Raw genomic sequence first — 12,582 nt, forward strand, 5'->3', positions numbered from 1 at the left:
AGAGAGAGAGAGAGAGAGAGAGAGAGAGAGAGAGAGAGAGTTGTTCCACTTATTTATACATTATTTGGTTGATTCTTGTATGTGCCCTGCCTGGGGATCAAACATGGGGATGATGCTCTAAGCTGCTGAGCTGCCCACCCGGCCAGGGCTGGCAGCCACTTTGACTTCATTGTGGTGACTAGCACAGCGGCACACGCAGCCCCAGCCCCAGCCTCTTAGGGGAGAAATGGCGGAACCTCAGGGAGCGCTGGCGGGCAGGAGAAGCCTTTGTGAACAGGAGGCCACAGTGGCTGGAGGGGCTGCGGATGACCAGGCCTCTCTGTCCTGGACAAACAGCTGCTGCCTCTGTCCTGGACAAACAGCTGCTGTCTCCTGACCTGGCCTGTTCCCTGCCTCCTGCCCCAGGCCTTTCCGGATACGCTGGGGTGGAAAGAACCACCCCATCGGAGTCACCACCTGGAGGGAGATCTGAATGTGATAGTCTGGCTCCAGCCAGACCAGTTCCAGGCCCAACTTCAGCGTCTCTATTCAGGGGGAAGGGTCTGACCCTTCTCAGTGAGCCCCTTAAAGGGTTCAGCCTCTTAAAGATACGATTCTCCAGAGACTGATCTCTGACTTCTGTGTCCAAGAGCAGAATAATTAGCAGATTTGGAGGATTGTGCTTCTGTGTTCGCTTCTATTCTAGAGCTTCGTTTGCATGTTGGTTGACATTTATCAGAACTGTCACCTTAAGAACATGTTTCCAGGTCTGGCTGTGTGACCAACACCGAGGACAGGGGGTGTTTACCCCTTTTGGTCCTAACCCGCAGCTCTCTCTGGTACCATGTGCACGAGGACTGATACTTTGCAGACGGAAATTCATTCTTGAGATGGAGGCAGATCATCTGCCTTCTGCCATATGTCTTAGGAAGGGTGAAGGAAGACTCAGAGGAACTAAGCTAAGAAAACCAGGACCGCCGGCCGGTGTGGCTCAGTGGTCGAGCATCAACACACGAACCAGAAGGTCACGGTTCGATTCCCAGTCAGGGCACATGCAGGCTCTGTCCCCAGTGTGGGGAGTGCAGGAGGCAGCCGACCAATGATTCTCTCTCAACACTGATGTTTCTTTCCCTCTCTCCCTTCCTCTCTCTGAAATCAATTAAAAATATATTTTTAAAAAGAAGAGAAAAGAAAACAAGGACAATGGGTTGGCTAATGCTAAGGAAGAACCAGAAACAGGTTCTGGGAATGAGTTGTTGTAAGAGACCCCAGGGAGACAGCGCAGGGAACTCCCCAGGAGTGTGCCCTGAATCCTCCCCCGGGGCCTGGTATCGGGAGAAAGAGCCATGCCTCCGAGGGCGAGAGGCTGGAGGAAAACCTGCTGCGTGTGCATGTGTGTGCGTGTATGTGTGTGCGTGTGCGTGTGCATGCGTGTGCGTGTGCGTGCGTGTGTGTGTGTGTGTGTGTGTGTGTGGTGGGGAGGGTATGGTGAAGATGTGGGTGGTGGGGAACTGGAGAGAGAAAGCAAATTGGGATTAAGGAGAAAACTCAGCAAATCAGGCAGCCTTGGCTCTACAAAGACTCGTGACCATCCCCATATTTACTATATCCTGAAATTAAACAAAATAATCAGTTTCAAACTCCCCCTGCCCCTAAAGCTAGCTCGGCATGTTCATGGTCTGGCTCCGATTGCCTTTACAAGCCAGGCTCTGCTCCAAAAGTCCTCCCTGGCAGGAGAGGAAGGGAGGGCCCCTGCGCTCCAGCTGAGGGTGACATTTCCCCGGGTGCTTTCCCAGCGCCGCCCGGAGACAGCCCAGAACTAGCCATCTGCTCGGTCAGCCGCGGCTCACGTGCCCTCCTGGGCCCTGCACCTCGTCTGAGCAGCTCTGTCCGGCCGGCAGGACTCTCGTGCCCTGGCCGGGGCAGATGGTCTGGCCCAGCAGCCCCAGGCTCCCCTCTGCCGCAGCCCGCAGGCCTCTCTGCCTCACTTCCAGCGCCCTCCCTGCGCCCCCGGGGCCCGGCGCTGCCCCTGCCCCGTGACGGCACTGCGGTTAGGTTATTTTGACATATGCCTCCCCAGCACGTCCAGATGAAAGGCAGGAAATGTGCAATTTCAGTTCCCAGAGCAGGAGTGGCTGGACCACATCGTATCGCATTCACAGGCTGGCCCTGGGATCCTGGAGGCAAACAGGGCAGGCCGACCTCAGGCCCGGGCTGGCCTGGCAGGTCCACGTGGGTGCTGCCCACCCTGCATGGAACCCCCTCACCACGGACTGACCACAGCCTGGCTCCCTGCCACCGCCGCCTGGGGCTGAAGCCACCTCTCCCCACGATCACTCTCCCACTCTCCCGGGGGCTCCCACGGCCCAGAGGGAGCCCCATGCCCCAGAGGGACCCCCCTCCTCCCAGCCGCTCCCAGGCCAGGGACCCTATTTCTTGAGCCAGCCACGTGGAGCTTTCCATTTCCCGGTGAACAGGAAGTGACTCCAGTGCTGGGGCAGAGGTTTGGAAACCCCCAGTATTCCAAAAATGTGGCAGAAGCTGACCCATCGAGACCCTAAGGGGCAAAAAGCCAAGGCCTTCCTGTGGCCGCGGCCAGCCCGCTGGTCCTTCTGTAAACAGCTGTCTTTTCCGTGAGACACGGTCAGCGTCACTCCCAGGCCCGCTCAGGATGATCACGCATCTGAAGACGGATTTGTCCTGGGCCGGGGAAAGGCCCTGCAGGGAGATCGCCACCTCTCTTCCCCCAGGGGCGTGCCCCGTGGCCGTGAGGAGGGCCGGCTGACGCTGAGTGTCCGTTTCCTGGCCTCGGTGCAGGGACGCCAAGCCCCGGGCCCCTAGGCCGCGGGCGGAGCCTTGGGCCTTGCCCGGCCACGGTGTGACTGTGACCCGGTACAAGCGCCTCTGATGCCCCGGATGGCCTTCAGCCGTGTCCCCCCGGAAGCCGGTGAATGGAAAGGGCAGGAAAGCCGGCTCCCTCGGCGCCCAGATGGAGCTCGGCTGCTTGTTCGGCAGCAGCCGGCAGAGCCGGTACCCGGGGACCGCCATGTGCTCCATGCCTGCGTCAGGGGCAGCTCATTCAGGGAGGGCCCAGCTCAGCGCTGGCAGGACAGCCCTCTCTGTGTGTTCCCGGAGAACGTAATTGGCTACAAAAGCTTTTTTTTTTCAGTGTCCGCTGCCGGTTACAAACCCAATTAGCAGCCGAGGGAGCTTGGAGGAATCCTGGGAACATGGAAACAGCACGTCCTACAGCTGATCAGACCCAGCGTGGGGGGACTCATCCGATGTCACCGGGAAGGTGGGACCCCGGGGGCCACGTGTGGCACTGATTTCAGAGCCCCTCTGCAGGTGAACCGCACGGCCTTCGGGATGCACAGTGAGAGGCCGCTTCCGTCTGCCCGGGCCTCCGGGCTGGGAGGCCGCAGTGTTACTGAGGCCGGAGACGCTCAGGAGAACTCACCCAGGCCTTCGTGCAAGTGCAGCCCCTGGTCCCCTCCACAGCTCCCACACGTCTGAGTGGATTTAGAAACCCTTTGATTCTTTTTTTTATTTTTATTTTTTTTAAGATTTTTAAAAAATATATTTTATTGATTTTTTACAGAGAGGAAGAGAGAGGGATAAAGAGTTAGAAACATCGATAAGAGAGAATCATCAATCAGCTGCCTCTTGCACACCCCCTACTGGGGATGTGTCCGCAACCAAGTACATGCCCTTGACCGGAATCGAACCTGGGACCTTTCAGTCCACAGGCCGATGCTCTATCCACTGAGCCAAACCGGTTTCGGCTGATTCTTGTTAGTTGACCCTTCTCCCAAGGACGAAGGAACCCTATAGTCCGACTCTCCTGAGCGCAGAAGCGAACCAGTCATTTCAGGGGCACGGAGGGCGCTCTGCTCCCCTCATCTCAGTTTAAATCACATGTGTCAAACACAAGGCCCGCGGGCCAAATCCAGCCCGCCAGGCCTTGCAATGTGGCCCGCACCGCGCTGTCATCACTGCACTCCGCTGTCAGTTTATGACATTGTCAGTTTATGACTGTTCAGTAAACCATTCGGCCCGCAATTTAGGCTGGATTTTAGATTTTGGCCCCTTCTCTGATTGAGTTTGACACCCCTAGTTTAAATGATTAACATTGGCAGGCAGGCGCTAAAAGCATGTGCAGAGAGAACACTACCCGTGTCAACAGGCAAATATGAAAAGAAAAGCTTGCCTAGTTTTCAAATTGCTATTATAACGGGACCACGGTGGTGATTCATCGTTGCAGTGGACCACAGTGCACCTTGCTGCTGCCAATGGAAGTCCCGTTTGGAGCCCGCGGGTGACTGGAGCAGCCGGGCTTGAACCAGCAGGTCAGAAGCCACGCGCGGGAAGGAGGCTGGCACGGGCTTCGTGGGACATCACACTTTTTAAAAATATATATATTTTATTGATTTTTTTTTTTTTTTACAGAGAGGAAGGAAGAGGGATAGAAAGTTAGAAACATCAAAGAGAGAGAAACACGGATCAGCTGTCTCCAGCACAACCCCTACTGGGGATGTGCCCGCAACCAAGGTCCATGCCCTTGACCGGAATCAAACCCGGGACCCTTCAGTCCGCAGGCTAACGCTCTATCCACTGAGCCAAACCGGTTTCAGCAGGACATCACACTTCACAGGGTTCCCAGTGTCTTCAGTTGCCTTTAGGACATCATCTACCCTTCCATCTACGCAACTGACCAGCGGGACGGCCCACGAGTGGAGGAAGCCCAGCTATCGGGGGTGAGGGTGGGAGGGGTGGTGGGGTTGCTGCTGGCCTAAGGGCATCCCTCCATTTCATTGACACGTGGAGAGCTCGGCAGGCAGCACGCATGTGGGGAGCAGGCGGGCGGAAGTCCCTGGGGCATCGGCACTGGAGCTCTCACCTGTAACCCACTGACACCCACACAGCTGGTTCGAACGGAAAAGGGGGTGCTGAGAGGCCGTGGGATGGTCAGAATTAGGGGAGGCCTGGAGCAAGCTTGGGAAACAGAGGCCTGAGTTGTGCCCAGCCAGGCCCACCGGCGGAATCCCAGGGAGCCCCGTCCTGCAGGGACTCTGCACCCCCTGCTGACGATCGCTGGGCATCACGGCTCCTTCTGTCCTGCCCTGGCTGCCCCACCACTGCGGAGGGAACATCTGCCTGAGGGCCTGCGGACACCGGGCCCCACCCTCCACCATGGCTGCGCCCCACCCCGAGGGGATAAGCACCCACAGGCCTCAGTTTTGATATCAATTCTCCCAACTCCCAGCAGGGAAACTGCCGATGGCTCTTTCATCGCCAATGAGCTTTCATGAGGATGACAGGAGACATCTGACCTTCCGGAGTTCACTGATCCTGTCCCTCCACCCCGTCACGCTGCGTCCCAGCCTGAGAGCCCGCTTGGTGGACACCCAGGCCCCTCCCTTCTCCTTCTCAGCAGGAGCCATTTCTCTCTCCTGAGCACCTCCATGGGGAGAGAGGGAAATGAGGCAAAATCAAACGTGCCTCTGCCCTGGAGGAAATTTACAGGGGGCAGGTGGAACTCAGGGTCAACTGCCGGCATAACTCGAAGATACTGCTGGTCAGGTTCCAGGCCACCGTCATAAAGCGAGTATCACCATAAAGCGAGTATCACCATAAAGGGAGTATCCCCATAAAGGGAGTATCGCCATAAAGGGAGTATCACCATAAAGGGAGTATCCCCATAAAGCGAGTATCACCATAAAGCGAGTATCACCATAAAGGGAGTATCGCCATAAAGGGAGTATCACCATAGAGCGAGTATCACCATAAAGGGAGTATCGCCATAAAGGGAGTATCACCATAGAGCGAGTATCACCATAAAGGGAGTATGGCCATAAAGGGAGTATCCCCATAAAGCGAGTATCACCACAAAGCGAGTCACAATGTTTTTGCTGGTGGAGAGTCTTGTAAAACAAAACAACAACAAAAAAAGCAACACCTGTGAAGTTCAATAAAGTGAAGCCCAATAAAACCAGGTGCGCCTGCACTGACCAGAGCCTCTATCGACAGTACAACAATTGGAATTCCTTTTGAGAGCCTTTTTTTTTTTAAACTTAAACTTCTTCTAACGCCACTTCTTCAAAATAGACTGGCCCAGGCCGTGGTATTTTGTGGAAGAGCCACATGCAAGAGGCCAAAGAGCCGCCTGTGGCTCGAGAGCCGCAGTTGGCCGACCACGGACCTAGGCAAAGGGCAGCACGGGGTCGCATACCCTGAGCACCTGTCGAAATTCTCGGTGCCAATAAGTGAAACGACCCACAGCTGGGCCTGGAGCGCCCCCGGGGAGGAGGAGGCCCTCCATGAGCAGGAGCCGGCCTCTCGGGTGCAGGACGGAGCGGTAGAAGCCGGAGTTCCTCCCCTCACAAGGTAGGAAGGAGAAGGAGGGGGCTGGCGGCACTGGGAGGCTTTGAAAGATGAAAACTTGTGTTTCTCTGCTCAGGGCTCCTGCAGCCCGTCTGCAGCGGGATAAATTCAGCACAGAAGGAACGGAAAGCTTGCCTCCCGCTCTCCTCCCGTGTTAGGTGAGGGGAGGAGGCGGCATGGGCGATGGAGAGAGATGGAGCCAGCTCCCCAGCGGGTGCCGCCAGCGAGCTGGGCCCCACAGAGGGGGGCTGGGGCAGGAACGGAGAGGTGTCCTCTCTCTTCCCTCCCCCCAGCCCTTTGGCCTGGGGGTGGTCTCCAGGCTCAGGGCAGGAGCTTTGGGGGGTGGGGCACGTGTGGAGCTCAGCGTTGCTTTCAGAAGGGCCCCTCTGAAATGCAGTCCTGTCACCTGGGAATGGTCCTGTATGGACCGCTCAGTCCCCTCCACAGAGCTGGCCGGTGGACCACGGAGGCTGGGACCGTCCTGAGAATGGGGTTGGTGGTATTTTGATGCGAGAGAAGGGGTGTGTGGGAAGGGCCGTCAGTGGTGGGTGCTCTGCGTGTGGGGATCCAAGAGGCCCCTGGATAACAAGGGGCACCAGGGCGGTTGGAGTGAGTGAGGAAGGAGGGGTGGGGGTGGGAGTCATCCCCAGAAGGCCTCAGGACCGCCCAGACGCCGCCCCGCTCCTCTGCAGCGCGGGAAAGGCTGAACAGCTTCGGGTCTGGCTCCCAAAGCGCTGGTACAGCCTCTCACGGGGGCCTTGGTCCAGACACAGGCTCACCCGGCTCCTGGGCTGAGTGTTGGCCAGGAGATAGCGGTGGGTGGGGGCACAAGGCCAACTCACTTCTTGGGGGAGACGGAGCGCCTCCAGCTGGCTCTGGGGACAGACGTGAGAGGAATTGTATGGATTGTTTCTATTACCTACGTGGTTTGTTTTAAACCAGTGTTTCCCAACCTTCTCTCATGATGAGAATCACCTGGTGAAGTTGTTAAAACACAGATTCCTGAATCCCAACTGAGAAGTGCTAAACTAGGATTTTGGGGAACATATAGGTAAAATTGTATACTTAACTAGTGCTCTAAGACAGATGTTATATACAGAGCACTAAGTATGCAATTTTACCTATATGTTCTCAAAAATTCTAGTTTAGCACTTCTCAGTTGGGATTCAGGAATCTGTGTTTTAACAACTCCACCAGGTGATTCTCATCATGAGAGAAGGTTGGGAAACACTGTTTTAAACTATGGTTCCAGGCCCTGTAGCTGTGGAGACGAGATACCTGGTCTCAGCGTCTGGCTTGTCCTGTGCTCTTTAGGAGCCGTGCGAGGGGCTGCCACCCCTGGCCAGGTGCACTGTCCCCAAAGCTCATCACCCTGCGGTGTCTGCGCTCTGAGAGCGGCCATGGCGTGTCCTGCCCCCATAAGGTTCTGGTTACAGAGCGAGTTCCTATTTAAAAAGTGTTGCCATTGAGCTTTTCTGTGGATTGAGCTGTGCCGATCTATACACTGCTGACGACCATGCATACTGCTCAGGTTGGCTTTGTTTTGCTTCAAGCGCCGAGGAAAAAATGCCGCCACCTTCCGTGTGACGAGGGAAGGCTGGTCCAATTTTCCTTTCGGCTCCTTGTTGGAAGGGGTGAGGCTCGGTTGTCATGGAGCCCGACGTGGGCAAGTCTCTGTGAGCTGGCCCAGCCTGGGATCTGCAGGCTGGCATTGCCCGGGGTCCTTGGCCCCTGGGCAGCAGGAACAGCTAAGAGGGAGCCGAGGGAGGTGGGTGGGCGTGGGGCGTTGCTGTGCTTCTGATAAAGACGTTGCTGGGGCGTGAGCACTGCATTGTATACGCACATGTATGCAGATGTGTGCAGAGCAATCTTCTCTTGGTGGTGAACTTTATGCTCTGTGATTCCCAGACTTCTGCATTGAGAATACATTACTCTTGTAACTAGAGGAAGAAATCAGTAAATATTAGTTTGTAAAGGGAATACGGTATTTTTATTTTCTAACAACATGGACAGTAGTAGAATTTATGTTCAAACAACATGGGTAGTAGTAAGATTTTTTCCTAAAGTTATATGTATAACTTGTATATCCATTTGCCTCTCCGTCCACCCACCATCGACCTTCTTCCCCTGCCATCTACCCTTCCATCCGTATATTCACGGATATCTAGAATGCTGTTGCCCAAACCTTTGTGATGGTTATTTCTGGGTGGCGAGATTTCAAACGCCTTTGTTTGTGCTACTCCTGTACTTGCCTTGATTGCTGGAAACTTATGATAATAAGGTGCATTTTTAGAGAGCAGTAGGGATCTCTGCTCTATGCCAGGGGTGGCCCCAGTCGCCAGCGCTACTGGCTGGCAAAGCCAAGCAAGACTGACTGCAGGGCCCTGCCCTCCCGCCCGCCCCCCCCCCCAGGTCTAGGTCTATCAGTCAATCAATAGATCATCAATCTGCTGCCCCCAGACACATGATAGCCTAAACAGTTAATAGAGGACCATTGAACTATAAGATGACATGCAGAAAACCTCAGAGAAATGTAACTGAGAGCATGAAACAAATACAGTGATGTTCACTGCCACACAAATCATCCCATCTGCCCAGGAAAGCCAGTGATCAGAAGTCACAGAGGCTCCCTGTGGAAAAGAGCATTACGGCTCTTCAAAGAGTTAAAAATGGAATTACCATATGGTTCCCCAATTCCACTGCTGGGTATATACCCCAAAAGAATTGAAGAGACACAAACAGATACCTGTACACCCATGTTCATAGTAGCATTGTTCAAAATAGCCAAAAGGTGAAAACAGCCCTAAGGTCCATATATACATACAACATGCAGCCTCTGATGGAATACTGATACATGCTACAACATGCATGAACCTTGATCACCTTATGTTAAATGAGACACAAAGGGCAGGTATTGCATGATTCCTCTTAAACGAGGCCCTCCGATACACACATTCCTGGGGATGGAAAGTGGGAGAGTGGTTACCAGAGGCCTCGGGGAGGAGGGAACGGGGCTTCTGTTTGGCATGGTGAGAACGTTCTAGAAACAGAGTGGTGATGGTCACACAACCTGTGAATGTAGTTAATGCCACTGAATGGCACACTAAAGTGGTAACTTTTGTTATATATATTTTCCACACACCAGGAAAGAAGTCCACAGGGCTATTATTGACTATGTCCCTTCAGATTTCATGTGTTAAAACCCTAATCCCCAAAGTAAAGGTGTTGGGAGGTGGGGCCTGTGGAAGGCCATGAGGTCATGAGGTCATAGGTCATGAGGTCATGAGGTCATGAGGTCATGCGGCCGGAGCCTTCCTGGAGGGATTACAGCTCTCAGAGTCGGGTGTGCGGAGACAGGCAGCGACCACGGTGAGCCAGCGAGAGGCGTGCTCACACACCCACAGCTGCTGGCATTTCCATCTTGGTCTGCCGGCCTCCAGGAATGTGGGACAGAAATGTTTGCTGTGTAAGCCCCCCAGTCCCTGGTGACTTGTTCTAGCCGTCCACCGGACGGAGGCTCAAACAGTGATCCTGCGTGTTGAGCTGGAGGAGAGAGACAGGGCTGGGGAGTCGTTTACTGGACAGCAGGAAGGACAGAAAGCAAGGTAGGAAGTCCTCATTGAAGAAGGAGAAGAAAATGCTGTCTGGGGCCTGTCTCTGGAGCTTTTCCTACTGTTGGCCCCGTGTGACCGGGGAGGCGGGCGGGAAACCTGGCTGCTGCTGCCGAGCTGCTGGCCTCTCCCTCCAGCCCCCAGCAGCCGAGGCGGACGCCATCTCCCTCCAGGGCTGTGCCCGGAAAGTTACCGCCACAGTCCTCTTAGGAGGAGCCCACCGCCTGCTGTGTGGAAAGGACATGAATTTGAAAGCTAAAGATGCCGCAGTATGTTTACATATACATGATGGGAAATTTGCTTCTCAAACAGCTTGAGCAGAAACCACACGTCCCCATGGCAACCAGATTCCGCAGCGACCACGCATCTCTCCAAGGTCACCCACTTATTTCCAAGCCTCGGCTCTTCAGCCCCTCCCAGCAAACACATGGGGCCCGAACACCACCCCGAGGCAGCTCTCTGGCCCCGGGGTTGATGGCTGAGGGCTCTGTTCTGGTCTGTAAGGAACTTTCTGGAGACCCATCTAACCGGGGGCAGGGACCAGCTCTGGGAGGCGGGGGACTCAGGGGCAAGCCATCACCCTCCAGACATGCAGGACCCTGAGGCCTACTCAGGGCTTCGGAGAGCTAGTAAAAGCTGGATTTCAAAAGTTCCAAGCACTGCCCTGATCGTTTTTCTCAGGGCTGAGAGCGTTGTTGGCCCTCGGATCAAAGGGTCACCTTGATGTTTCTCTCTCCTCACTCCTCTCTCCCTTTCACTCTTTCTAGAAATCAGTGGAAAAAATATCCTCGGGTAAGGATTAGAAAAAAAAAAAAGGTATGAGCACTGACCAGAAAATCAGCCCTGGTAACTAGAAAAACTCCGACAAGAACTCAGATCCTAATGCTTCGTTCCTTGAACAGATATGAAGACCCTCCTTAGAGTGTCCATGTGACCTTGCCCTCTGATCTTTCAGAGCACGTCTTTGGACAGTGTGTTCTCGGCACGTTTTCATGGCGCACACAGAGCGGCTGACCTGTGAGGACCCGCCTTCGCCTGCGGGAGAGGCCGGAGGCCCCCTGCCTGCAGCGCCGCCCCGCTGAGGCGCAGAGAGCCCCGCAGGGGGTGCGGGCAGAAAAGGAAGCTTGGAGTTTGCTGTTCCAGGGCCCTGAGCCGTGGGCTGGCAGCACACGCTCCGTCTCCCCGCAGTGCCGTTTTATAATTAGAAAGCGTTGTTTTAACGTTCCAGGCCGCAAGCCCCTGTCCCCATAACCCTGCAGAAAGCCGCAGGCGCCCGGGGAACGCAGAATGCTCATCCCCGGGATTACGCTTCATCAGGCCAGGCTTTTGGCTCAGGGAGGACATACACAAAAGAAAGCGACTCTGCCTGCTGTGGGCGGATAACCGGGTGTTTCCCTTTGTGCCTTTCCTTGCCCTTGAGCGGGTACAAATGGGGGAGGGGAGGTGTTCCTACCAGGCTGAGTTTCTCTGCATCTTGGGCCAAAGCTGATCTCTCAGCACAGCCGCCCCCCTCCCTCCAGCTCTCAACACCCGCTGAGAGCAAGGCGGGCCTGCTGGGCATTTAGTCCGTGTGAGAAACCCCCAGCTCCCGAGAATGACCTCACTTAACCCTTTGATTCCCCCAGTCACAAAGTTTAAAGAAGAACAGTGAGTGGTTCGTGGGGTGTAGGCGAGGAGAAAATGGTTACAATGACATCTCAGCTCAGTAGACCTGGAGCAGTGCGGATTTTTCAGGATGAAAACCTCTCGGTAACCTCTGCAGACAGACAGCTATACAAGCGAGATGCTAGCAGTGAGCCAGAGAAGCAGCAGGGGGGAGGGGCGGGGGGGGGGGGGAGGGAGAAGGGTAATTAATATTAATGTAATGGTCATGTTGATTAATTTTTAATGAGGATATGTTAAGGAATGCACTGGCAGCATGCTCTTCGGTAACTTGAATAACCTTGATTTCATTAGACCGATTTCCTCCTTCGCCTGGTCACGCGATCCACGGGCCATGCAATGGATCCTGAAATTCCCTGATAAGTTATTAATTTCTTTTCCCAGAGCTGGGCCCACTCCAGGGTGTTTCCAGAATGGAAACAAAGGGGGAGTCAGCGGCCCTGACCCCGTCTCTGAGGAGGCTTTGGAGGGTCGGGCTGGGGATTTCCTCTGATCTGTCAGCAGCACGTCCAGGGACAGGAATTGCTGTCTGGGTCAGTCACAGAGGCTCATTCTGTGCAGAGCGCGGCGCCAGGCAGCACGCAGCTGGCCGGGGGCTTTGGGAATCCAGGCCGAGAGCGGTCCTGCTGCCTCTGCCCCCACAGTGGGCCTCCGTGACTGGCCTTCTGCAGGCAGACGGGTGGATTCCAAGAAGCCCGCCCTCAGCAGTCCTGCGGGCACCGTGAATGATGTGGACACTCCCCTCCTCGGGCTCGGAGGTTTGGGGGAGGACCCTGTGTGTGGAGAAGCCCGGTGCCTGCCCTGGCCAGGACGCCCGAGTGGTGCCAGCAGCCCTTACCTCCTCCTGGATCACTCGTGACCTTGAAGGTGTACACCCTGGTGCTGAGGGGGACATTGTCCTTAGAGAAGTCAGGAAGCCTGAGGAAAAACAAGGCTTCCCATGAAT

Source organism: Pipistrellus hanaki (genome assembly GCF_964339955.1).
Source record: "Pipistrellus hanaki genome assembly, chromosome: 8".
In the NCBI taxonomy this organism is placed as follows: domain Eukaryota; kingdom Metazoa; phylum Chordata; class Mammalia; order Chiroptera; family Vespertilionidae; genus Pipistrellus; species Pipistrellus hanaki.